This window comes from Narcine bancroftii, chromosome 5 (assembly GCF_036971445.1).
Source record: "Narcine bancroftii isolate sNarBan1 chromosome 5, sNarBan1.hap1, whole genome shotgun sequence".
Classification (NCBI taxonomy): Eukaryota; Metazoa; Chordata; class Chondrichthyes; order Torpediniformes; family Narcinidae; genus Narcine; species Narcine bancroftii.
In genome coordinates this window covers 103,454,565-103,482,234 of record NC_091473.1, presented here as the reverse complement: position 1 = coordinate 103,482,234, position 27,670 = coordinate 103,454,565, and the positions used below count along the sequence as shown (strand labels likewise).

At 39.3% G+C, this 27,670-nt stretch overlaps 1 long non-coding RNA gene across 1 annotated transcript in view; it reads right to left on the bottom strand.

Annotated features, from left to right (window-relative positions):
• Positions 1 to 27,445, bottom strand: part of LOC138763804 (uncharacterized) — a 58,019-nt gene extending 30,574 nt beyond the window's left edge. Inside the window, exon 1 of the long non-coding RNA XR_011357825.1 lies at positions 27,293 to 27,445. This is a non-coding gene — a long non-coding RNA (uncharacterized lncRNA). The remainder of the gene's footprint in view (positions 1 to 27,292) is intronic.
• Between the last annotated feature and the right edge of the window lie 225 nt (positions 27,446 to 27,670).

The following is a 27,670-nucleotide window of genomic DNA, read 5'->3' as shown; positions in this document are numbered from 1 at the left end:
AGACTTCACTCCATCAAGGACATCTACATGAGGCAATGTCTTAAAAAAGTAGCCTCTATCCTCAAAGACCCCCACCACCCAGGCCATGCCCTCTTCACTCGACTATCATTGGGGAAAAGGTACAGGAGCCTAAAGATGATCACTCAGTGGCACAAGGGCAGCTTCTTCCCCGCTGCCATCAGATTCCTGGCACTGCCTTTCTTTTCGTGCACTATTACTGTTATTAGTTTTTATAGCAATGTTGCAAGATGGTTATAATATGAATGTTTGCACTTTGATGCCCGCAAAATGCCAAATGTTATGACTAGCCGGAGTGACAATAAATTCTGCTTCTGATTCTGTCCATAATAATAGTGTGTATTTCCCAGTTGCCACCCATTTCAATTCCCCATCTTATTCTCTTTCTGACATGTCTATCTATGATCTCATGCACTGCCAGACAGAGACAACTTGCAAAATAGAGGAACAACACCTCATCTTCCGACTGGGCACTTCCAATTGAGGATCTTCTCTGCTCCCCCCCCCATAACCCCCACATCTTACCCTGTCACTCTGCTCCAGCTTTGTCTCTCCTTTGTCTCTTTTCACACAAAACATGATAAATTTTTATCTTTCCCCTTTTCATATTCAATCACCATCTTTTGTTGGACTGGATTCATCCGCCAACCAGCATTATATGAATTCTGAGACTTTCTGAGATTTCCTGCTTCTGGCTCATTCTGATTTTTCCTTGAAGAAAGGCTCAGGCCTGAAACGTCGGTAATATATCTTTGTCTCCTGTGGGTGCTGAAAAGACCGGCTGAATTTCTGCAGTATTTCAGCGTGTTTTTACTACAATCACAACATCTGCACATTTTTGTGTTGGACCTGTTAGAAAGTATGCCATGAACACTGGAGCTGAAGGTATTTATAATAGGTAGCAAGTTCCTTAAACAAGGAGAGGACACGTGATATTGTCAGAATTGCTACCAACCATGCATTTTTGTAAGATCTACATGTCAATCCTCGCATAAAGCAGAACAGAAAGAGATTTCTGCCTCAAAGTAGATACCTGGATATGATGTTGGCAGTGAAATATGCAGGTGAAAGCCAAGTGACCAGGCTACATTTGTGATTCCTTCATTATGTGACGATTCTCTGGCAAGCTGTTTTGAGTCACATGACAGTATTTAAGTGTTGCGACTTGGAAATTCTATCATATAATACAATTTTTTTTTGATCAAAAAACTTTTTTCAAAAATCTGACTATTATTTAGGAAGGGGGAGTTCATGCGCACGGCAGAGAATTAGACAAGGGGTCTCCATGTGTACATGCTTTGAGGCCTCTGGATATATGCTGTGACATCATACATCACATAAAGTTTGCTTTGCCATCACTTATGCAAGACTGAATTGCCAAAAGGCTATAAATAGCATGGGCTTGCACACTGATGCAAATCTTAGAGAGTGTACTTCAGAGCAATTTTACCCAGAATATTGCTTGGAGTAAGGGAAGTCCAGCTTTTTTCATGTACTTTGGAAATTACTTCAGGATATGATCACATAGTGGTTAAACCACTGGACTACATCATCAGGGTTGTATCTACAGCCATACTTTTCAAATGGTGGTTCATGAGTTTGTTGTTGGTAGTTCATGCAAAAATAACAATGAGAAATATTGCTGACATAATAACCAAGAAATATGTAAATGGGTGATGGGAAGAGAATACAGATTCTAGTATCTGGAGAGAAAAATAAAACAACCTGCTGGAAAAACTCAGTTACTTCAGCAGACACTGTGGTGGGGAAAGGAATTATTAACATTTTGAGTTAAAATCCTTCATTAAGATTCTAAATTGGAGAAAAGCCAATTTTGATGAAATGGGAAAGGATCTAGAAAACGTGGATAGTATAGGTTGTTTCCAGGCAAGGATGTGCTCGGAAGTGGAAGGCCTTCAGAGGTGTAACTCTGAGAATACAGAGTTTGTATGTGCTGGTCAGAATTAAAGGGTAAAGTTAACAGGCATAAGAAACCTTGGTTTTCAAGAGATATTAAGGATCTAGTTAAGAGGAAGAGAGGTATATAGCAGGTATAGGCAACAGTGAGCAAATGAGGTATTGAGGACATAATAAATGCAAGGAAAAAATCGTAAGGAAATCAGGAGGGCTTATACAGGTATATTAAGACCAAAAGGATAGAAGGACACAAAATTTATCCTCTTGAAGATCAGACTGGCTGGCTGTGTATGGAGCCAGGAGAGATGCCGATGATTTAAAAAACAATTTTTTCATAAATTTTCATAACAAAATCACACACACACACACACACACACACACACACACACACACACACACACACACACACACACACACACACATTTTTTTCTTATAAAACAAAACAAAACACAACAACCCCTTCCCCCACCCCCTTCACAGTTTAAATCCGTTCACCATCATGGCGTCCAATTGGGTTTAAAAAAGAAAATCTTTATTGGAGAGGTCACTTATATTTTTAACATAATAGTACCTTTTTATATGTGGGCCCCTATGTAGTCCAAATATGGTTGCCATATTTTTATAAAAATGCCATATTTATTTTTAAAATTGTATGTATTTATTTTCCACAGGAATACAACTATTCATCTATGTCTTCCATCATACTACCTGACACTTGTTTTTTGCCACAGCTAAAGCTATTTTAAGAAATGAAATTTGGAATTTATTTAGTTTATTATTCATTGCAATCAAATTGCCCAAAAGATAAAGCTCCAGGTTGTCTGTGAAGGGCCACATCTATTATCCTTATTAGTATTTTAGTAATATCCTGCCAGAAAGGTCTGATGTTCACACACGACCACATAGCATGTAAGAATGTTCCTATTTCTATCCCACACCTAAAACATATTTTTGATATTTCAGATTTTGATTAATGTAATTTCTGTGGTGTGAAATATAATGGGTGTAGGAAATTATATGACACTAATCCATATCTTGCATTTATAATTGATTTTATACTATCCAAAAACCAATCAGATCAGGATCTTTCCATTATCATGACTCCTAGAACCAACTCCCACCTCTCTCTTGATCTCTGTAAACCTTGCTTTGCACTTTCATTTTGGAGAGCAGAGTGCATCCTAGATATAAATGTAGATGTGTTCCCCAGCCAAATAGTTCATTCCATTTCACTAACTTCTGGTGGGGCCAAATTTGGTCCCAACTTTCTCTTAAGAATGATCTTAACTGGAGAAAGCAGAAGAATATCCTGTTAGCTACTCCATACTTATTTCTTAATTGTTCAAAAGACATAAGAGATCCTTCCATATAACTATCATCAACATATCTTACTCCTTTGTCATACCATGTGTTATATATAGAGAATTTAGGTTAAAATGACTTAAGTTAAAATGTGATGATTAATCATAAAAAGGGAAGCCAGAACGGACAGGGAGCTTACTAGCAGCCAAGGACAAAAGGTTCAGCTGGATATGTTTTTTTTAAAACCTATCTTTTCATGGTCATAGTGAGAGACATGCAGGAGACAAAGGATTGATAAGAAGGGTGAGAAACAGAATTTAGTGTATGTAGAGTTCACAGCGTACGTAACGAACGTGATAATTAAAAATGCAGTTATACTTAGAATGCTTTTGCAATACTAACCAATTAAAACAGTATTAATAAGAAGGGGAAGGGCAAACAATAAGGGTATAAAAATCAATGTACTGTATGTATCGGGGCTTAACTGGTGAGAAACCAGTTGAGTCCAACTCTGCAGACTTGTAAATAAAGCTTGTCGTGTCATCAGTTTTAAAGAGACTCATGTGTGAGAAGTTTTATTTCTGACACCATGAACTCAATATTTTGTTACCCAGATTCATAGGCAGCAGTACATGTTTACATAATAGTGTCCTCAGTTTTATACATTCTCCCCCTTAGATGGAATCTCCACTCTACTACTTTTCCCAGATTTTTTTCTCTTTTACTGAGCTCTCCGTGAACACTTCTATACTGTTACAGAGTTCTGTGTTGTGTATTGGCCTATGTGTTGTGTGGTTTTATGTTAAAAAATGACAGTTTGCCTTTAAGAGCCAAGGTGAAGGTGGACTGCTTAGAGAGTGAGAAACGGACTGACCATATGCAGAAAATGATCTAATAATTTCTGGACTTAGACGATAAACCACCACTGGGTGGTGCTGTGGAGTGGATGAAGGCCCAGAGCATGAATCGTGGTCTGGCGGACAGTTTAGAATGTTGGGATTTCAAAAAGGATGAACATTCCGAAGGTAGCCAGAAGGATCCGGACCAAGCCAGTTGTTCATCTCTCTGCAAGAAACACAAGACAACTTCGAATTTTGTGATCTCTCTCTCTCTCTCTCTCAAAGATCTTTTGGCTTCAGTTTACCAAACAAACTGAATTTTGTTTATGATCTTTGCTTTGGTTAAGATCTAAGTTTTGTGAGTCTTATGTGTTTTGTGTTTGTTTTGTGTCTAAGTTTTTCTGTGGGCTGGTTGGAAATATAACTTATTCTTTGGTTACATATGTTATATTTAGGCTGGGGAATTTATTAGTTTTACACTGTTATAGAAATTTGCATAGTAACCAGTGGGCATTGTTATAAAAGGGGCGATTTTGAATTAAAGTTTGAAGGTGAATTTTTGTTAATAAAGTAATCATTAATCTTTACCCCTGTGTGATATGCCTTCTTTGTGGTTGCTGGTTTGATCTTGTAACAATACCTTTTACTTTTAAACAATAAATATAAGACAGTTTAGCAAAAATAAAAAAAATACAACTTTTACCACTTTTAATTCCATTATAAATATTTTCACAATCTTCTCCCTCAGCAACCTCAATCTTTTTTTTAAAAACTTCACAGAAAATCTTACACCTTGTTCTTGGTCTTGAAAAATCACCAGTTCCCTTCTGCTACTTCGACTCTCAAAGTCACAGAGTATATCATTGAATATTTCCAGTTTTAAGCAGGTCTTTTCATATTTTCAAATTCTTTTCTTTGCTTAATTGAGGTTGGGCTAAAGTCTTGAAAAAATAGCACCTTTTCATGATCAACCTCGGGTGGGCCATTATTCTGTTTAGAGTAATCTTATATTACTCCCAGAATTATCTTCTGTTTTCAGTAGCTTAAATGCTTCACCAGAACTGGTCTTGGTCTCTGGTCACTGACTCTTCTGGGTCCAAGTGTCCAGTGAGCTCTCTCAATGTGCAGTTTTTCTCCAAATTTGCCCTCTCCCAACACTTGTGGGATCCATTTTTGCAAAAGGTTCACCTAGTCTCTTCACCCAATTCTTTCCTTTAGTCCAATAATTTTAACATTGTTTCGACGACTAAAGTTCTCCATATGATCAATTTTGTCAAGCAGTTCTTGTTTATCTGACTCCCATTTTTTGGTTTTCTTTTCCAAAGCCTCAAGTTTTTTATGCATTTTTATCAATTCAGTCTCTGATCAACCCATTCTCTCCATCAGATCTTCAATGATCTCTTTTATTTTGTTCATTTTTTTCAGTTATATCTCTCATCACCATTTCAACACTTATGAATTGGTTACCCAAATTCTCATTTTTTTTCCAAGTTGATGCTCAGCTCTTGATCTGGTTCTTCTGGTCCCATCGCCATTTTTTTTACCACTCCCTTTCGAACTTTCACCCGAAGTTCCTGCTTGAAGAGGAGTTTCCTCGGTCTTTGTTCATGGTTGTCTTGGCCTCTTTGTACTAGCTTTATCTATTTTTGTTAAAGAAAATCTTGATTTTCAAGTTTTAACCATCTATTTATCACTCTTCATGGAATGATCAACCAAAACATGACTGTCTAGGTCCTTCGCATGGCCATCCCCCAGCTGTGGGTGATCTTAAATTTTTTTGCATCAGTATTTAGTCAGGAAACTAGAACAGAGTCTTGGGAAGTAAGGCAAGTGAGATCATGAAATCTGTACAGATAAAAGAGGAGGAGGTGCTTGCATCTTAAAGTGCATAATGGTGGATAAATCCAAAGGCCTGACAAGGTATTTGATCGGACCTTGTGGGAGGCTAGTGCAGAAATTTCAGGAGTCATTGCAGATGTATTTAAAATGTCCTCAGCCACAGTTGAGATGTTGGAGGATTGGAGGGTAGCTCATTTTGTTTTGTGGTTTAAAACAAGCTCCAAATAACTCAGGAAATTATAGGCTAGTGAGCCTGACATCAGTAGTCAGTAAGATATTTGGATAGTCAGGGACTAATTAGAGATAGTTAACATAGCTTTGTGCTTGGTAGGTCATGTTTAGCCAATCTTATAGAGTATTTTGAGGAAGTTACCAGGAAGGTTGATGAAGGAAAGACTATGTATGCTATCTACATGGACTTTAGTAAGGCCTTTGACAACTTTTGGAGGTTGGTCAGGAAGGTTCAGTTGCTCCATATTTATGGTGAGGTTTAAACCTTATTTGTCTTTAATGGGAAAAGCCAGAGAGAGATGTTTGCCTATCTGACTGGAGGTCTGTGACTAGTGGTGGGCCTCAGGTACTGGAGCTGGGCCCATTGTTCTTTGTCATCTATATCTTGATAATAATGTGATAAATTAGATCAGCAAATTTACAGGTGACTCAAGGATTGATGGTAGAGTGGACAGCAAGAAAGGCTTTCAAATCTTGCAGAATGATCAAGATTCAATGTAAAAAATGGCTGCCAAATAGCAGATGGAATTTAATGCAGACAAGTATGAGATGTTGCATTTTGGAAGAATAAAGCAAGGTAAGACAGACGCATTAAATGGTAGGGCACTGAGGAATGTGGTAGGACAGAGGGATCTGGGAATATAAATAGCTCATTATGGAATAGTGAGTGGCCAAAGCCCTACTTCTGCTCCTATATCTTATGATCTTATAATCTTACATAATTCCATGAAAGTGGATAGGGTTATTTGGCATATTGGTCTTCATTAATCAAAGTATTGAGTATGTAAGTTGGAATGTTGTGCTAAAGACATTGGTGAGACCAAATTTGGCATATTATGTGCAGTTTGATCATCTAACTACAGGAGAGCTATCAATAAGATTGAAAGAGTGCAGAGAAAATTTACTTGGATGTTGCAGGGACTTGAGAAAATGAATTTCAGGGAAAAGTGGAATAGGTTAGGACTTTAGTATCTGCAGCATATAGAATATGCAGAGATTTGATGAATGTTTACAAACTATGATGGGAATAGATGAGATAAATGCAAGTAGTTTTTTTTTCATTGACTTTAGGCGAGATAATCAGAGGACATGAGTTAAAGGTAAAATGGGAAAAAGTTAAGGTGAACATGAGGGAGTACTTCTTCACACAGAGAGTAGCGGGAGTGTGGAGTGAACTGCCAGTTGAATGCAGGATAATTTTGAACATTTAAGAGAAATTTGTAAAGGTACATGGATGGGACTAAGCCAAAAGAAATAGGTCAGCACAGACTAGAAGGGCTGAAGGGCTTGCTTCTGTACTGTATAGTGTATGGTTCAAAGTCTAATAATGTATAGTGTAGAAACAAGGCAAGAATGAAAACAAAATTTCTCAATGTTCCCCAAAAGAAAACAAAGCAAAAAGTCTGATTAGTGATCTAGGAAACAATTTCAAACATATCTCAGGGTGAGAAGGACTGATGACTCTTTTATCATGTTGTAGGAAACCTATGATTGATTCATACACCACTGTATTCATATTAGAACTTTAAAAGCTCGATAGGTCACAAGATATTCCGGGCACTGTTTGAGTTCCTAACTTTTACAATTGAAGATAAACATTTTGATATTTGTGGGACAATTTCTCCTGAATTTCTTTGCATTATAATCCCCAAATCCCATTTGGGCATTTGAACTGTGTTTGTACCGATGAAGTAGGGGTTGTGCCAATTATTGCTCTGCAAAATTGAAATTTACGAGCACTTGAATGGCCAGTTCGTTGAATATCCAGTGACAATCTGTGCTGTAGACTGGAGAACTCTCCTGGGAGTTCTTGAAAATTACATTCTAGTTCCTGGAAATCAGTCTTTAAAGTGCCAGATTCAAAGTGATAATTGCAGCCAGAGGTCAGAAAATATTGACTTATTTGTTACATAGGAATGCTAAATGGCACATGTAATTTCTTCTCAGTGTTTCAATTCATCTTGCAGAGATATCTGAAAAAAAACTTTTTGAAAAAACTTCAAACAAATTTCATGGCAAATTTAAACAAAACTGACATCCAAATCCTTTGGGGACATTCATTAGGACAGATATGTGATATCTCTTAATTTCCTTTACAAATAAGTATTTGATAATCTTTAATCCAAAGGTATAGGCAATACTTATCTGGAACCTACCACCTTCCACCAATCCACTAGCATTCTTTGAATCACATGATGCCACTGCTTTACCAGTGTAACCTAACATGAAATACTGTGGGGTAGCACAATCCTGACTTCTGCACAAAGTTTTCATGTTCTTCCTGTGATGTGTGGGTTTGCTCCAGTATCCTTCAACATTCCCAAGACATATCGGTTGGTGGATAAAATGGCCACTGTAAATTATTTCTCATGGTTAGGTGAGTGGAAGAATCTGAGAGAAGGTGATGAGAATAAAAAATGGGAAGGGTTTAAATCAGTGGTTCTCAACCTTTTTTTGTCCACTCACATTCGACCTTCTTTTCTTTGGCTTGGCTTCGCGGACGAAGATTTATGGAGGGGGTAAAAAGTCCACGTCAGCTGCAGGCTCGTTTGTGGCTGACAAGTCCGATGCGGGACAGGCAGACACGATTGCAGCGGTTGCAAGGGAAAATTGGTTGGTTGGGGTTGGGTGTTGGGTTTTTCCTCCTTTGCCTTTTGTCAGTGAGGTGGGCTCTGCGGTCTTCTTCAAAGGAGGTTGCTGCCCGCCAAACTGTGAGGCGCCAAGATGCACGGTTTGAGGCGTTATCAGCCCACTGGCGGTGGTCAATGTGGCAGGCACCAAGAGATTTCTTTAGGCAGTCCTTAAGTAATCCCTTAATAACCAATGAGCACCTATGGCATCTTCTGCATAGGTGCTCTGTGGTTAGTAAGGGATTCCTTAAGGTAGTATCTGAGTGGACAAAACAAAAGTTGAGAACCACTGGTCTAAATGAGTGGATGATGTCTAGCATGGACAATGTGTTGACGGGCTTGTTTCTATGTTGTCTATTGCTCAATTCTATGACTTCAACCTGGGTGACAGTACGTGAGATGCTCCTAAGCAAGGAGTCAGGTGAAAGGTACATGGGCATAAAGACCCTGCAACCGCTGCAACCGTGTCTGCCTGTCCCGCATCGGACTTGTCAGCCACAATCGAGCCTGCAGCTGACGTGGACATTTACCCCCTCCATAAATCTTCGTCCGCGAAGCCAAGCCAAAGAAGAACAGTGCCCTGATTAATGTATGTACCATGCGGTTGGCTGTTGGGAATTAAAGCAATTAAACATCAGAGGGAAAGCCTCATGGGCTTTGGGAATGGGAAGAGGTGGGGGAAGGGGAGCAGTAAGGGAAATGGGGTGGTTATGGGGTCCCATTCCTCTAATAATATTTCACTAGTGAATCAGAACCAGAGGATGTTAAGTTTAGAGTACCAAAAAAAAACCAAATAATTATAAAAGATGTGGCTCTTTAAGTCAAGGATAAGTGAAAAGCAAAAAGAATAATTTTTTTGAATATTTTATTTAAAAAGTTTTCCATATTAAAAAATCATCAGATAATACAATCATTTGTTACATGATAGTTATAACTTCTTCCTCTCCCAACCCCTCACCCCCCCCTCATAAAGAATAATATATATGTATAAAGAATTATATGTGTAGTAATAAAAAGAAAGAAAAAGTATAATATCTTGGATTGCTCAAGGTATCACTCCCTCACACACTGGAATTTAACAGATTTTATATTGTCATTTTCACTTTAAGGAAGAAAGTTAACACAGGTCTCAAGAGGCCGGAAGAACAATTCTGCATATTTATATCTAAAAATTGCATATATGGGCTCCAAATTTGCAAAAATATAGAATATTTATTTCTCCAATTTTATGTAATTTTCTCTAAAGGAACACAGCTTTCCATGGAATTTCTGCATTCCATCTTCCCAGATGTGTCCGATTATCTTTTGTAAAAGGTACAAGTTGGTTTTGAATTAAGCAATCTTGAGCGATATATTTCATTTTATTCCAATATTGTCATTTAATTTTTTTTTCCAAACAGCAATGCTGTTTCTTTAACCTCGGTTAATAATTTTGAATTCCATTTGTATATAAATTATTTTGCTAATCTCTCTCCTATTTTATGTAACTCTATTTTAACCAAGGCTGTTTTTTTTCTACTCTGTCAAAGAGAGAAGTATAAAAGCTCAATTGAGCCACTTGGTAATAATTCTTAAAGTTAGGAAGTGGTAAGCCTCCTAAATCATATTTCCATGTTAATCTTTCTATAAAGATTCTTGACATTTTACCTTTCCAAATAAATTTCATTACATGTTTATTTAATTCTTGAAAAAAACTTTTGTGGCAATAATATAGGTAAGGTTTGAAAGAGACATTGAATTCTTGGGAATATATTAATCTTTGCACAGTTAACCCTTCTGATTAATGTTATAAGTAAAGTCATCCATTTTTTAAAATCTTCAACATTTTTGAGTTATGGAAAATAATTCAATTTATATTAATTTTTAAAATTATTGTCTACATGGATCCCTAAATATTTAATCCCATCTTTTGGCCATTTAAATTGAGTATTTATTTGACAATAACTATAATCTCCTTCTGTTAGAGCAGTGGTTCCCAACCTTTTACTTTCCGCTCACATACCACTTTAAGACTTTAAGTATTCCCTATGCCATAAGTGTTCTGTGATTAATAAGGGATTGCTTAAGGTGGTATGTGGGTGGAAAGAAAAAGTTTGAAAACCACTGTTTTAATTGTACCTAATTGACTCATTATGTGCACAGTTTCATAACTCCAAAGGAAATGGGCCAATGACAATTTTTCTCAAGCAAAATATTTCAGTAATAATTGGGTCTAGAGCAGTGATTCTTAACCTTCCCTTCCTACTCACATGCCACCTTAAGCAATCATTTACTAATCACAGAACAATTATGACATAGGGAATACATATGTGAGTGGAAAGTAAAAGGTTGGAACCACTGTGTTAGAGGCATAATTTAATTTTTGTCCCAATTTATTTTATAACCAGAGATTTTACCATATTCTTCAAAGTAAAAGTGTAGTTTCAATTAGGAAGTCTCAGGTTAAGCAATAAGAATAATTGATTTATGAGAGGAATCTTTGAAATGGAAGGGGAAAATCCAGAAAATGGAAATTTGGAAATTGCAAGAAAAACAAATGCATTGATATGGCTTATCATGTGATTGGTGCAACTGAATCAGAATCAGGATTTATTGTCATGAACAAGCCATGATATTTGGTGTTTTATGGCAGCATCATAGCACAGACATTCATATTGCAACCATCTTATGAAATTATAAAAAAAATGAAATAATAATAACAATAACAGTGGATGAAATAACAATAACAGTGGACGAGATAGACAACAGACTCGCCAAGGCAAATAGCGCCTTTGGAAGACTACACAAAAGAGTCTGGAAAAACAACCAACTGAAAAACGTCACAAAGATAAGCGTATACAGAGCCGTTGTCATACCCATACTCCTGTTCGGCTCCGAATCATGGGTCCTCTACCGGCATCACCTACGGCTCCTAGAACGCTTCCACCAGCGTGGTCACCACTCCATCCTCAACATTCATTGGAGCGCCTTCATCCCTAACATCGAAGTACACGAGATGGCAGAGGCCGACAGCATCGAGTCCACGCTGCTGAAGATCCAGCTGCGCTGGGTGGGTCACATCTCCAGAATGGAGGACCATTGCCTTCCCAAGATCGTGTTATATGGCGAGCTCTCCACTGGCCACCGTGACAGAGGTGCACCAAAGAAGAGGTACAAGGACTGCCTAAAGAAATCTCTTGGTGCCTGCCACATTGACCACCGCCAGTGGGCTGATATTGCCTCAAACTGTGCATCTTGACGCCTCACAGTTCGGCGGGCAGCAACCTCCTTTGAAGAAGACCGCAGAGCCCATCTCACTGACAAAAGACAAAGGAGGAAAAACCCAACACCCAACCCCAACCAACCAATTTTCCCCTGCAACTGCTGCAACCGTGTCTGCTTGTCCCGCATCGGACTTGTCAGCCACAATCGAGCCTGCAGCTGACGTGGACATTTACCCCCTCCATAAATCTTCGTCCGCGAAGCCAAGCCAAAGAAAAGGATGAAAAGTAAGGCATCGTCTTTGGTTCATTGATTATTCAGGAATCTGATGTTCCCCTGACTTCCTCCTGAAGTCCACAATCACTTCCATGGTTTTGCTGGCATTGTGCGCAAGGTTGTTGTCGCTACTGTTCTCCCTCCTGTAAGCTTCCTCATTCCCATTTGTGATTCTGCTGACAACTTTGATGTTATCGGCAAACTTGTAGATGGCATTGGAATTATGCCTGGCCACACAGTCGTGGGTGTATTACGAGTAGAGCAGTGGGCTAAGTACGCATCCCTGGGGTGCACCTGTGTGATGATCAATGAGGAGGAGATGTTGTTTCCAATTTATACTGACTGTGGTCTTCCAATGAGGAAGTCAAGAATCCAGTTGTAGAGTAGGGTACAGAGGCCTAGAGTTTGTAGCTTCTTGACATGACTGAGGGAATAATGGTATTGAAGGCTAATCTGTAGTCTATGGAGAGCAGCCATGTGCATGAATTGTTGTTTTAGATGTGATCCAGAGCTGAGTGGAGAGCCAGCTGGAGAACATTTCAACCTGGTCAGAAATAACAGACACTTTCAAGATTTTCTATTGTAACTGAGTTTTAGTTGACTAGATGAAGAAAGAAGTATTAATACTGTGGCTTGTGAGCACTACAATGGATTTTTTTTTTAACCATTCAGACATTTGTAAAGTAATGGAAGTTAAATAAGAAACTCTGTTACTTTCAATATTGGAAGGTCTTGCATATTTTTTGAATAGTTGAAAGTCAAACAGTTTTAAAGAGGTCATAATCAAAAGCAAAAATTATATTTCTGCATTCCATACTACTGGTGTTCTTCAGTCACTCACTCGAAGTAATGTCCTACAACAAGCGTTCAGGAATAAGAGGAAAACTAAATGTCCACCGGGATCACAGGATAATTGCTTTTAATTTGGACATACCTCCAAATATCAGTGCTCCAGTAGAGGAGGAATGTTAATAGACTCCATTACAGTAGCTGTTAGGATAAGAATGAGATGGTCAATATGATCACACTTTGTGAATGACAAATGCTGCTTCTTCCCCCAGACTTCTCTCTCATAACTATTCCCTAACTAGGCTTGCTCAAGCCAATTGGAAAACGGTTGGTACTTGTCAGATGTTAGTATTACTTTTATAGGCAGAAGTATTTGCCACTGGATGTAGTAACTCTGCAGGTCAAAGGTATTTACAGTGGGATTAATGGACTGTACAACCATTGCTGTATATTTTTCTTGATTTAATATTATTTAAAATTAAAGTCATCTATTGTACCTGCTGCATTTATGTACAATTACATTTATTTCTCTGTTTATACAATTGTCAGTAATTAGCCAGCAGGAATATCAAGCTGGTTCAAGTGGATTTTCTCTGTTTGTGAAGTTTCTCTTTTTTCTGTCAGACTTCACAATTGGCCTAGCTAAAAAACACACCCCTCACAAAAGCAGAAAATGCTACAAGTACTCAGTAGGTCAGCCATATGTATGAAGATGAAAGAGAATTAAAATATTAGGTATCAGTTATACAGATGCTGCCCAAGATGTTGAATGTCTCCAGCATTTTTACTTCAGATTTCTGTAGGTTTTTGATTGATGAATAGACTTGTCAGTCAGATGCAATCCTAAAATATCACGCCATGTCGTTTCCTTCCTAACCTTTCCTTGTCCTCCTCCAAAGGGTATTCATGCAATGGGACGATCACACAAATGCCAGACACTGACCGAAGTGACTAATCTTCCTGCGAGTGTTTTGATGTTGTGTTTGGCACTAAAGCAGATTTCTGCTCCATAACTCTGTGCACACACTTCCCAGTAGGAATCACGGCCACCAACTTAGAATGGCTGCATTGTCTCCCACTCACAGCCTTAGTTTACTGAGGTAAATTGTAGCATCCCATTGAGTAATACCAGTTGGCTGATTATACTCTGAGAATCAAGGCTAAGGTCTTTCTGATCCATATAGTCAGAAATTACCTTAGGTTGTTCTTGCTCCCCAGCTTTAGTTTTAAAAGTGGAGACATGGGATGTGTGTGGATTTGGGGTTTCCACCATATTGCCGACTGATGAAGAAAAGAATTAGGAACAGCTCCAAGGAAATCCCTGACCTGCAAATTTATTTCCCATTTGTATTTGCCAGCTAAGCCAACATTAGTTCTGGGAGGAACATTTAAGATTCAGTATATTATTCCAAATTTCATGATTATTGTATTTAAAATGATTCTGAGGGAGTTGAAGTAAAACAAATGTTACATGTGAGATTGCTGTAAGTTTCTATTGGCAATGAAAGAGCAACAAAGTTCCAAACTGACAATAACATAATTGACCCATTTCTGATTCAAGGTAGTCCCAGCGTCCAAGTGAATGTTTTTGAAAGCTGAAGCTCCAATAAAAACAGCTGCCTTAAATATTAGTTTATCCCTTGATGATACCAAAAAGTACAGCTGACTCAGTTTGTGATTAGAACTGTAAAAGAACTGAAAATACAATGCTAAAAAATCCAAATATCTTGTATTTGATGAACAGCACAGCATTTACACATCTAAATTACAAAGCATGTTGTATTGAATTCAACCTGTAATTACAAATATGCAGTCTTAGAGACTGTGAGAATTTGATAATAATCAGTCAGTCACGCAACGTATGCTGTTCAAATATTCTCAAGTTATATGTAAAGATGATGTTGCCAATTTGAGAATTCATTTTTATGGATTGTTCAGGATCACTCACATTCTGAAAAGTAGGGATAAACATCCACTTGGATCAATCAGAAGATTAGGGCCAAGATTTTTTGCTCAGACCTGAAGGGGGTTAATGTCAACAAATTGCATTTATAAAGAAATGGAGAAAAAAGCACTTGTGAAGAATAATGGAGACTTTAGATTTGAAGTAATTGAGTAAATTTGTGACTTAAGGATAAATATGTAGTCTGGCCATGTAAAGGCAGTGGAGAAGAGAAGGGCAAAGGGGAAGTAGGAGTGTTATCTACTTAGGAGTGCAACATGATGGTCTTCTGGTGATGTTGCTAAGGCTCAGCTTATAGATTAGAAATCTGAGGTTGTAAGATTACAGAGTTGGTGACAAGTTAACCCAGATCTGATTTTTCCTTTATTGCTAAATTTAGTGTGCACTCCGAGGCCATACTCCAGCATCAACTCATTCACTGAAGCATACAATTAAGCTGTTCTATTTTCTGTATTACAATGATACTGATATTTTTAAAAAAATGCTTTATTAGTTGAATGCTTTACTGGTCATGCAGCATCCATGGGAAGTGAAAGGTAATGTTTCGAACCCGAAGTCTTCACCAGAAATAAGCAATTTTAGCTGAAGGTTGGTCAATCCCATTGTAAATATGAAGTTGGTGCAAATATGTTAACTGTTTCAAGAACTGAACATTAATCTGAACAGGGATGCCACGGCTAGCGTAGTGGTTAGTGCAAAGCTGTAACAGTGCCAGCGACCAAGATTCCAATCCAGGGTTGCCTGTAAGGAATTTGTATGTTTTCCCTGTGCCTGCGTGGGTTTCCTCCAGGCGCTCCGGTTTCCTCCCATCTTTGAAAATAGACTGGGGCTGTAGGTCAGTTGGGTGTAAACGGGAGGCATAGGCTCCTGGCGGGAAGGGCCTATTACCATGCTGTAAATTAAAAAATTTAAATTAAATTTAAGATGGCAAGATAAAATGCAATTTATTTCTCAACGTGTGCATGCAAATTTCTAGCACCTTGCTGATTTAGGCCTGCAAAATCCTTCCACTTCATTGGAAGGTCAGGTAAATTCGATAGCCTTTTCTAGACTGACATCACTAGTGCTAAGTTCCCAAATGCATTCTATCATCTTTATAGATCTCATGTCACTTGCACACTGAGCACTGAACTCCCAAAGCAGGCCTTTTATTCTGACGAACCAATCGAGACTGGATAAAGGGTTGAACTTTAAACATTAACTTTAGATGCTACCTGACTTGAGTCCTTCCAACCTCTCTCTATTTGCTCAAAATTGCAGCATTTGCCGTTTTTGTTTCTCCACTTTATTCTGAGGTCTGTAATGGAAATAAAGTACTGCATAGATATTCTTCTTTAGGAATTTTGGTATAAAACAATGTGTCAGCTGAGAGCAGAACTGAGTTGCCTTCAACACTTAAATGGCTCGACAACACTATTGGTTTAAACACTAGCTTCAGAAATGTCAGTAGTTCTCTGTTTCTTCATTCAAATAGTCAAAGTCTGTTAGTCTTGACGGTGTATGTCAGCAAGTTATTTGTCCATTTGGCATATTTCAACAGATTCCAATCTGTCCCTCACCAAAAGCCCATAAGTAGATAGCCTCAACAAGGGTCATTAGGTCGTGATCAGTAACAAGAATCTTAACATTTTCTCCTCCTTAATTCCATGTTACTGAGAGCAATAACAGCAATATTCTTACTGTCTAAGCTGAACAGCTGCTGAAGCCTTGTTGACCTCATCAATCAGTTATCCTCAGCAGAGCCATGAGAAGACTTAAAGGATAATCCTAATCAGTGTTTATTTTATGATGATTAAGGCATTTTATTAACTGTAATAAATTGGCAAGTTGAGAAATGTATTAAAAGCTAGTTGTAACAACAGAATTCAAATATTTGAATCTGTGAACTAATATGTCACCCAAATGGCACTTAAAAAAAAAATTACCATTATGTGCTGACATTTTTCCATTCATTTGCTATTATCTATCAATCTGCCTTAACTCTTTAATTAACAAGTAGAATAAATCACTTCAACTGTTTGCAGCTTATTTCTCATTTTAGAATTATAGCAGCTCAAGCTGCAATATCCTGTTTAGCCAAACCCTCCCCAATGAAAATTTAGATTTCAACTCCCTTTTTGTTAATTGTGCTTATGTGCTTCTAGTTTTTATGTTTTCACTATGAAAGTAATAACATGTGTAATCAACTAGCAAGTGTGAAAGCCTGAGATATTTTGGATTTGTTGTAAGTAGTCTATTTTGTTTCCAAACATTCTTATAGTTATGGCATGACAATATGTCACTACTTGGTTTGAAATTTTCTGTTGATGGAAGCATATATAGCTGGAGGGAACATGTGTTACTGCAGGAAATTGTGTTCAATGAATTTCCCATGAATATCACATAAATTGCACAGCTATAGCCATTTGTCCTGGAATCCTGCTGCATTTATTTGGAGATGGTCAGAGATGAGGGCTGAATTGACAGATAGGGTCCCTAGGTCAGTTGGGAGTAAATTGGGGGCAGATGATACAAGAAATCTAGCTTATTTTTAGAAAGGATCAGGGCTACCCAGGTCGTGCAAGAGAATATTAAATGCCATATGGTCTGTGAAAATTTCCTAATCTCTTGCTTGTAATTTTTGAACAAACTGGTTAAAATAGCTACACTTCATTTGAGCTGAAGTAGCATTGTTTCCTGTTGGTGGAAGTAAGCTTTTCTCCCAAATGTTTAGTTTTATTGTCTAGTCATTTTTTTTGTGTGTATGGGCAGTGGAAAATAACTGTCAGGTCAAAGTGGAGCAAAGGAAGATTCCTGCAGAGTCTGAATATTCAAGAATTTATCTCAGTTATGAGAGCAAAGGCATGCAGAACCATCGCTCCCAGCCTGGTAAGAAACTGTTGCCAGCAAAAATAAATGTCTTAGTTATGCAACAAATGTGTCTGCCCAAGTTAGTAATGGCTGTGAGTGCTAAGCTGAGCTCTGCACTGAGGTTTGTCATCTCCTTAAATTAGCATTCAAGGCTGTGCCGGAGTTATACCTAGAAGGCAGAGAAATTGATGGGCAAGTTTAATTTATGTTAAAAAAAACCCAACAAAATAGCATTCAAAGTAGAGTTTCACAAACAGCCTCATGATATTAACATCTTCTAAATTATAATATCTCAAGTCTTATTTTGATCTTACCTTGCTACCCTGTACAGATGTAAATGAAAATCTGAAACAAATGTCTGGAATGAAAGATTGCCAATTTGTCACTGTGGTTATCTCAGTAGGTCATACACTGATTGGATTTCTAATCCACAAGGATTCATTCCAAAAGAAAATTATGGTGAAGATTAGAGGTATTAATTTGTGCCCTGGAACACTAATTTATTAGGACTGGAAGGTCTGACATGTGCATGGACCTCTGAATGAAATATGCCGCCTGCCTTAATGGGCAGGAACAATAAAGGTGTATCTTTCATCCATACCCGAAGCAACCAATGAAATATTTGTATTAAAAAATGGGAGCCAGTCTACTTTATGCTTCTATTTCTGAATGGACAATGAATGACAGACACTGACTTTCTTTTATATTTGCATGAATTTATTTATTTTTAAATATAATCTTAGAGCACGATTTGCACGGTGATGCTACTGCTACAAAACAATGAATTTTGTGACATGTTCATGGCAATAAATTCTGATTCTGAAATTCCATTATGTTAAATATAATTTTAATTAGTGAACTGATGAATAATTTGATGTGTTTTTTAATATAGATAAGTACATATTGCCTCATTTGTTCACTCGTCAAATGTCTCATCCAAATTTCCTCAGTGACTACTAGATGGTAGCTTCCCTTTTGTGTAACCATGACATGATAATTACCTCTCAATATAACAATTCAACAGCACAATACAAATAACAGTAGATATTAATTTCAAATTAGAATTTATCAATATAATGTGTAGAATTTATTTCCTTGGAAGCCCCTTATACATTATATTCAGCATGTGTCACTTTCATCCACAGAAACCTCTCTGAAAGATCACTCCTTCATGTAACAAATTAATTTAATGATTAATTCATGTCATAATACTTAATATTAACCATACTCCACAGATAAATCTCTCATAATGGGTTCATTTGATATCTGGTTGTTTATGAAACTATTGTTTCCTACTAATCTCAGTAAGAGTAAAGAAGTCATGTTACAGACATATAAAACTTGGGTTGGGCTGCACTTGGAGCATCTTGAGCAATTATAATTAGCCCATTACAGGAAGGATGTGAAGGCTTTGGAAGGGATTTACCCTGAGTCTGCCTGAATAAGAGGTATGACCTGTGGGGACTGGTTGGACACATTTGGACTCTTTTATCTGGAACATCAGAAGGCAAGGCAGACCTGATAAAAAATTATGAAAGGCATAGGGTAGACAGTCAAAATATTTATCCCAGGGTAAAAATGTCATATACTGTACTAGGTGATGTGCTTTTAAGGTAAGGTGGTGAAATTTAAAAGAAATGTGCTATTTTAAAAAAAAAAGAATTTACTCAGGAAATGGTGAGTGTCAAACAGGCTCCCAGGGGTAGTAATGGAGGCAGATACAATAATAATGTTTAAGATGCTTAAGGACAGATACATGAATATGCATGTAATAGAGGTATATGCATCATGTGCGAGCAACAAAATTTTAGATTAATTTTGGGCATCATTTTCAGTGCAGATGTGTTCCTGTGCTGTACTGTTCTGGACTATAGTTATTTGATAACTAGGTTCCTTCTAGTCACCTTGCTTGATGCTTTATCCCTCAGTAAATTATCATACTTGTCCATGACCAAAACCCTGACTTTAATACTCTCCGTGCATCACCAATGTCTTGTGCCTCTTTGTGAATTATTTTATTAATGCCTCCTTTTTGTGGCACAGGTATGTTAATTATAGTTGTGGAAGTTACTCGATATGCTGCTGAATGAATAATCCTGAGGCTGAACTAAAAATTAAATTCTCACGATGACAACTTATTTTCTAAAAAATTGATAGTTAAAAGCAGATGTCAGAATGACAATAAAGATTGTTGTAAAAACCCAGCTGGATCTTTAACACTCTTAAGGAATGGAAGCATTCCATCTCGCCTGGCCTCTATAGTTAACACTCAACTAGATTCTAAAGTAGCCTTATAAGGCACACAAAATGAATCAAGGCAGCCAAACACTCCTAGCTCTGGGGATTGACAGCAATCCCCAACAAAATGCAAAGATGCTTCTATCCCATAAATCACAAGCAAAATTATTTTTAAAATTGCAGAAAAGCTATTGAAATAAATATAGTACAAAAATATCACACATCAGAAAGAATCACTGATACATTGATTTCACAATGCACTCATGTGTATTCTTTCTGCAGCTTACAACTGAATGTATCTAGCTCAAAGTAAAAATTTTAAGACAAACCCATAGAAAACAAGCCTACCATTACATTGCACTCCCATAACTGCCCAAGGAGACATATAGAACATCAGAAAATGAAATATGTTAAAAAATAAATATAAATTAATACTTGATACACCCTCCTCAATTTCCTTCCTCATAATCTGACAGTCAACAGTATATACTTCAGATTGTCAGAATAAAGCAATTTTAATCACCCTCTTCTGAATTTATTTATGATTTGTAAAGTATCTGACTGAGTTACTTGTTTCAATATTCCATTATTTCATCTACTGGAATTTAGAAAACAATTCTAACCCTGTTGGTTGAACTGTGAAAAGTACTTGGTTCTTAACAAGCTTGAAGGTTAACTTACACTTGTATGGAGACATATTTTATTAATATTTACGGCTTTTTCTGAAATTTGCACAAATCAACTAAATCTATAATCTGCTTACACACAAATCTGTATCAAGGGAAAACTGGTCCAACATTATTTCCCATCTAAGAAAAGAGCCAAAAAATTATGCATATTTCATTTTCAGTGGCCTTCACAAGTAAATATATGTGAAATTAACTGCTAAAGCGTCATAAGGGAATTATTGTAAGTCAACATTCCTTTATATTGAGGTCATACTTGTGGAAATAAAGAGGACAGAAAGTGATATGCTTGAAGGAAAAAGATTATCAATTATACATTATCTTGAAAATCAAAATCATTTTTGGACCAGCATTTGGTTCAAAATGTTACCTGCTTTCTAAAGTAAGAGTCGGCATTTAAAAGAAAACAGTTATTTTGTTGCAATAATATGATAATATCATAAAGGCTTGATAGCAATAAAAACAGACTCGCTCAGAGGAAGAAGGTGCCAGCACTTGCTGCCCAGAGGTCATGCAGCACAGAATACACAAGGAAAAACTCAAGCCAAAAGACAGCTTGATTCATCAAGACAGACAGCGGGGAGCAAATCAAAACATTTGGGGTTCATTCAATGGACTTCGAAGGGCACAGACTCAGGAAGATAAACAAAGGAACATTGTGGAACTCTTCGAAGAGAGGTCTTTCCAAGACGGTCATGTAAAACCAAATACAGCAGAACATAACACAGCTGAATTTGGGATAAAAGTAAAATAGTACAAAATAAATAATGTAAAGTCTCAACTTTTTATAGGGACTGAACTGTTATACAGAGGAGTTCTTGTCCAGAACAATTTGCATAAAAAGTGCATGCCACACAGTAAATGAGAACAAAGCTTAGCTCTGCTTTGTTCACAGACCTAGTAAGAACAAATAGGCCAGTATAACTATAGATGTCGGCAGAACAGGCCAAGTTTAGCTGAACTGCTTAGGTGAACATTTCCACTCATATTTAGTTAATTATTTGATTATCACCAAGTTTCAGATCAGATCAGATACTATTTATTGTCATGCAATAAAACAGAAATGTAACATTACATAAAATTGACTTTAATATGGCCTTAAGGCAAAGATTAGCATCCCTTACAGTCAGAGAAAGAAAAGCAAAACAGTCCTGCCATAGTCATTGAGTGTCCATGGATTCACCTCCAACATTCCTGCAGCCTCTACAGCCACACAAGATTCCAGATCAGTTCAAACAATCAGCGATCCAAGCCCAGATCTGAACCTCCAACATGATAAGGAAGCTTTCAGCACCCAGGGACCTTCAGGAGCCTTTCCCAACCTCAGCACCCTTTTGAATACTGCTTCCAGTACCTGGTTCTCCAGCAGCCCATAGCCTGGTGTGAGTCCTTTGATCTTAAGTTGCCAAGTCAAGTTACCTTTATTTATCGTTCATACCATGCTCACATAGAAAAGACAAGATAGCGTTTCTCCAGGACCATGGAGCAGATATACATAAATAGAAGTTAAGATAAAAGTTAAACATGTTAAAGCTATAGCAGTGATCTGCTGCTTCAGTTTACTTGTTCTGGGTATAGAGGCAGGTGTACCCCTGAAATCCAGCAATAAACAATCCACTAGCAATACAGTGAGACCCACCCATCCTCAAACCACAACCAATCTTACCATTTGGGAAAGCTAGGGTCTTGCCTTCTCTACCTGTGAAATTGATTTTAATAGTAATATTTAGTGATATTTGAAAGCCATTAAAATCGAAGTAATGGTTAAAGATAAAATACTGCTAATTGAAAATAGATTGTAGCAGGCTGCTCTGATCCACAAGCGAACCAGGTCACGGAGGTGCAGGCTCGCACTGGGCTGTCATAGTGGTCAGGGTCACACTAGGCGGACATTACAATGGTCCTGGTGGGAGGGGCTGAAAAGGATTATGGGAGTTGTGCTGATAAGCTCTCAAAGAGTTCCTGTAAAGTCAATGGATTGGTTCAGCTCACTCATAGCTTCTGTGTGGTTTTTCTTTCATTCACTGCACAGTGCACCGACCACAGAGGTAAGCCCCGACGGTCCAAAACAGCATTTTGGACCCCACGATGAAAGACACGAATGCACAGAACTGAGTCTTGCTGAAGCTGCCGACCTTTTGGACTTCACAGCCACTGGTCTGGTTCGCACGGGTGAAGGCCCAGTTTTAAGTCAGGGAGATCACTGCAGAATCCACAAGATATTACTACCTGGTCAGTTCACTTGTTCAGGAGACGGCCGGATGAATCATCAACTTCTTACATCAGCCACCAGCCGCCAACAGGTATGAGGCAATGAAGGCACTCCTTATCTGTACTTTTGGCCTTTCCCACTGTGAACGAGCTGTTCCACATGGATGGCCTGGGCGACCGCACGTCATCCGCACTTATGAACGATATGCTGGCATTAATAGATGGCCATAGGTCCTGCTTACTGTTCAAGCAGATATTTCTCAAACAGATGCTGAAGACATCTGCCTATTCCTCCCAAATGATAACTTCAGTGACCCATGCAGGTTAGCAGTCCGTGCAGATCTCCTGTGGATGCCAAGCAATGTGGTGGGGCATCTGTTGACCTAGTTGTTGCATCACGCCCAATGACTCAGCTCTCTCCCAATCCAACGAGGAGGTCAGCGACAGCCACAACGTGTAGAGACTCAAACTCGGAGAGGTGGTGTTTCTACCATCAGAAGTTCTGGAGCCTGCTGCTGCCGTCCACCTTGCTCCCATCTGGGAAACGGTGGATACGGTCATCACTGATAGCTACATCAGTCGACTGCTGAGACAGCCTCCTTTATCTATGGGACTGAAACTCAGGGTGGCATTTCCTCGTCAACACAGGGTCAGAGGTTAGTGTCTTGCCCCCCTCAAGTCAAGACACCTGCACTGGGAAGTCAGGACCATCCCTCACCGCTGCCAACATATGCAGTATACGCACATACAGGGCGAAGACCATCCCGCTCAAGTTCAGCTCCTGCCATTTTACTTGGACCTTCACTTTTGCTGATTTGTGTCAACCCCTACAGACTTCCTTCGAGCCCACTGCTTCCTGGTAGACCTGAAAGGGAACTGTCTGGACAATTCCAGGACCATCCTGACCTTCACTCTTCGAGAAGCCAAGTTCCTGGTCCCCCACCACAACTCAGTAACCTTATTGGATAATGAATTTGCCAGAATCCTGGGAGGATTCCCTGCCATTATAACGGCACAGTTCTCTACTCCCATCCCGAAACATGGTGTCCAGCACACAAGGAAGCCGCTATATGCCCAGGCACATAGATTTCTTCCCAGAAAGCCGCAGCTTGCCAAAGAAGAATTCAGTAAGATGGAAAAGAGGGGAATCGTTTAGTGCTCTGACAGCCCATGGGCCTCTCCTCTACAAATGGTGCTGGTCTTCCGGGGAATGGAGACGTTATGGGGACTACCGCCAGCTCAATGATGCCATAACATCCGACTGGTATCCATTTCCCCACATCCAAGACTTCATGGCCAATCCATACAGAATGAGAATCTTCTCAAAAATCGACTTGGTCCAGGGGTACCACCAGATCCCCGTGCACCTCAACAATGTCCCCAGGCAGCCCTCGTCACTCTGTTCAGCCTTTCAAGTTCCTCAGCATGCCATTTGGCCACAAAAACTGAGCGCAGACTTTCCAGATACTCATGGACTCGGTGGGGTGCGGCCTGGATTTCATTTTTACCTACCTAGATGACATCCTCATTCACGACAGGAGCACCCAACACACCTGCATCTGCTCTTCCAGCAACTGAGTGTCTACAGCCTAGCCATCAACCCGGCAAAATGTCAGTTCGGCCTGCGGCCATCAATTACCTTGGGCTGCCCCTCTTCCATCAAAGGTTGGGACCATTCATAAATTCGCCAAACCAACTACAGTCAAAGGTTTGCAGGAGTTCGTTGTGATGGTCAACTTCTACCATTGGTTCCTGACATCAGTTGCCAGATCATGTGACATATTTTCAAGCTGATGTCCAGTCAGACCAAAGAACTCAGCTGAAATGCAGAGTCTGTGGCCAATGTTACCTTTCTAGTGCATCACTGCCCTCACAGTTAATGCATTCAACACGGCTGTCAGTGGCATCCTGGAGCAGCTGTTTGATGGGCTTTGAAGACAACTTGCCTTCTTTAGCAGACACCTGCAGCCCCTGGAGCAGAAGTATAGTGCGTTCGACAGGGAGTTGCTAGCTCTCTACCTCGCCATATGCTATTTCCTCAAAGGATGGAATTTCATGTTCTTCACTGATCACAAGTGCCTCACTTTTGCCTTTGCCAATGTGTTGGACCCGTGGTCAGCAAGGCAACAGCGTCACCTCTCATATCTCAGAGTACACGACCACTATCAAGCACATTTCCGGTAAGAACAACCTCATGGCTAATGCTCTGTCCCATACGTCCATCCTGTCTATGCACTCCCTGTCCCCCAGAATCAACTATACAGCACACGCAGTGGCCCAGCAGCAGGATAGTGAGATACCTGCCTACCATACTGCAGTCTCAGGGCTACACTGGAAGATGTGCGTTTCAGGCCACACTTCTCTGTGATGTGTCCACCAGCTGACCTAGGCCCATGATTCCTGTTGCGTGAAGGTGTTGTGTCTTCAATGCGCTACATGGGTTGGCCCACCCATCCATCCAGGCAACAACTCAACTGGTCGCAGACAGATTCATGTAGCATGGCCTCTGGGACAGAACTTATCTGCATTGTCGGACATCCAAGGTGCAGAGGCACATGAAAGCCCCTCTTCAGTCCTTCCCACCGACACACAGACAATTAGACTATGTCTATAAGCATATTGTCAGACTGCTTCCGGTTTCCAGAGATGTCACATATCTGTTCAGGATGCTGGATAGGTTCACTAGATGGCCGGAAGCTGTCCTGCTCTCAGACACTTCCACAACATCCTGTGCCAGGACCTTCATCACCAACTGGATATTCCATTTCGACCTTCCTTCCAATATCACATCAGACACGGGGCACAGTTCATGTCTGGCCTATGGGAAGTGCTGGCACAGCTCCTAGGGAACCAGTTACATCACACTAAGGCTTACCACCCACAGTCTAACACCTTGGTGGAAAGGTTCCATCTGCATTTAAAGACGGTCCTAAGGACATGGCTCCAAGACCCAGATTGGGAAGACGAGCTGCCTTGGGTGCTTCTTGATATCTGCACAGCACTGAAGGAGGTTTGGCCACATCCTCCACTGAGGTTGTCTATGGAGCCCCGCTGATCTGACAGTCCCAGGAGAGTTTGTGCCAGTGGCTCACAGCCAGGAGGAAACACCACTGGGACTGCTAATGTGACTTTGTGAGAAGGTGGGCACCTTGGTCCCTGTACCAACCTCATGCCATGATCCAGCTCCATCCTACATCCTGAAGGATCTCAAAGACTGCGAATACATCTTCATAAGGAGAAGTGTGCACCAGATACCACTTCAGCACCCATAGAAGGGTCCATACAAGGTATTACAACATAATGGGACTATGTGCCTTTTGGACTTTGGGGGTAGGCAGGAAACATTCATGGTTGATCGCCTCAAACTGGCACACCTTGACCTCAACCAACCAGTAACTGTTCCAGCCCTGCGGTGGAGAGGTCGGCTCTCCAAACAAACTGTTTACGAACTGTGGACTCGGCTCCTCTGAACAGAAGTGCAGGCTCGCACTGGGATGTCATCACAATGGACCCAGTGGGAGGGGCCGAAAAGGATCATGGGAGTGGTGCTGATGAGCTCTCAGAGTAAAGTCAGTGGTTGGTTTAACTCATTCACAGTTTCTGTGTGTTTTTTTTTTCTTTCATTTGCTGCACTGCTCACTAACCACAGCATCCTTAAATAATTAAAAATAATACTAATTCAAAATAATTAAAAATCTTTATCTTTCCCCTTTCCTCTTAAATCTTTGCCCCCAATAATTTGCTGTAGGATCCAGATGGCTATTCCTCCGTGAAATAAACAGACAGATTTGTCTTTCCTTTCTTGCTGACCCACCAAATCCATATTTGGCCACTCACTCAACTTTCTAAAATCACTGAGAAGTTATTCTCCATCCTTCTCACAACCCCACTAGTTTTATATTGTGGGCAAACTTGCATTCAGTCCATCACCAAAATCATTGATATATGTTATTAATATTTATAACACAAACACTGATCCTTGCAGTAAACTCACAAGTCACCACATGGCATCCCAAAAATGAGCCAGTCATTCCAACTCTATTTCTTTTCTGTCAACCAATGTCCAATTCATGCCAGTATATTTCCCTCAACTTAAATATTTAAATTTGGCATTTTGACAATTCAGTTCACCACACCTACTAGATCTACTTAATCTACTTTACCAGTAACGCATTCAATTCACTCTCGATAGTTTGTCAAACAGAACATGATTTTCAGAAATCCAGGTTGATTTTGTATAATCGCACAGATATTTTCAAACAGCCCTGTTCTCGTATCCTTTATTTTCCCTACTGATCCTACCTAGTCTGTCTGTCTTGATTTTCTTTCTTTCTCCATTTTTGTTTTCAGTGGTTATATTTCCCACCTTCCACTGCTCAAACTGTAGAATGCCACAATGTTTTGTACAATTTGATGCAGGTTATGACCTGGATATTTTACACTGAACATAATTAATGAAGGGATTATCAACTGCAAAAAACACCTGCAACTGTCATAAAAATGTCATAATAAAATGTCATATTCTGTGGGTATAGCAGGAACTAAGTTTGCTGAAGCAATTACAAGAGCTCCTGTGGTCTGATAACATGATTCAGAAATTTTGCTGGAATCTGGTGAAATGCCAAGCCCTACCAGAGACCGATTAATTAGAATTGGGAGGAGCCCATGTCAGACAATAAT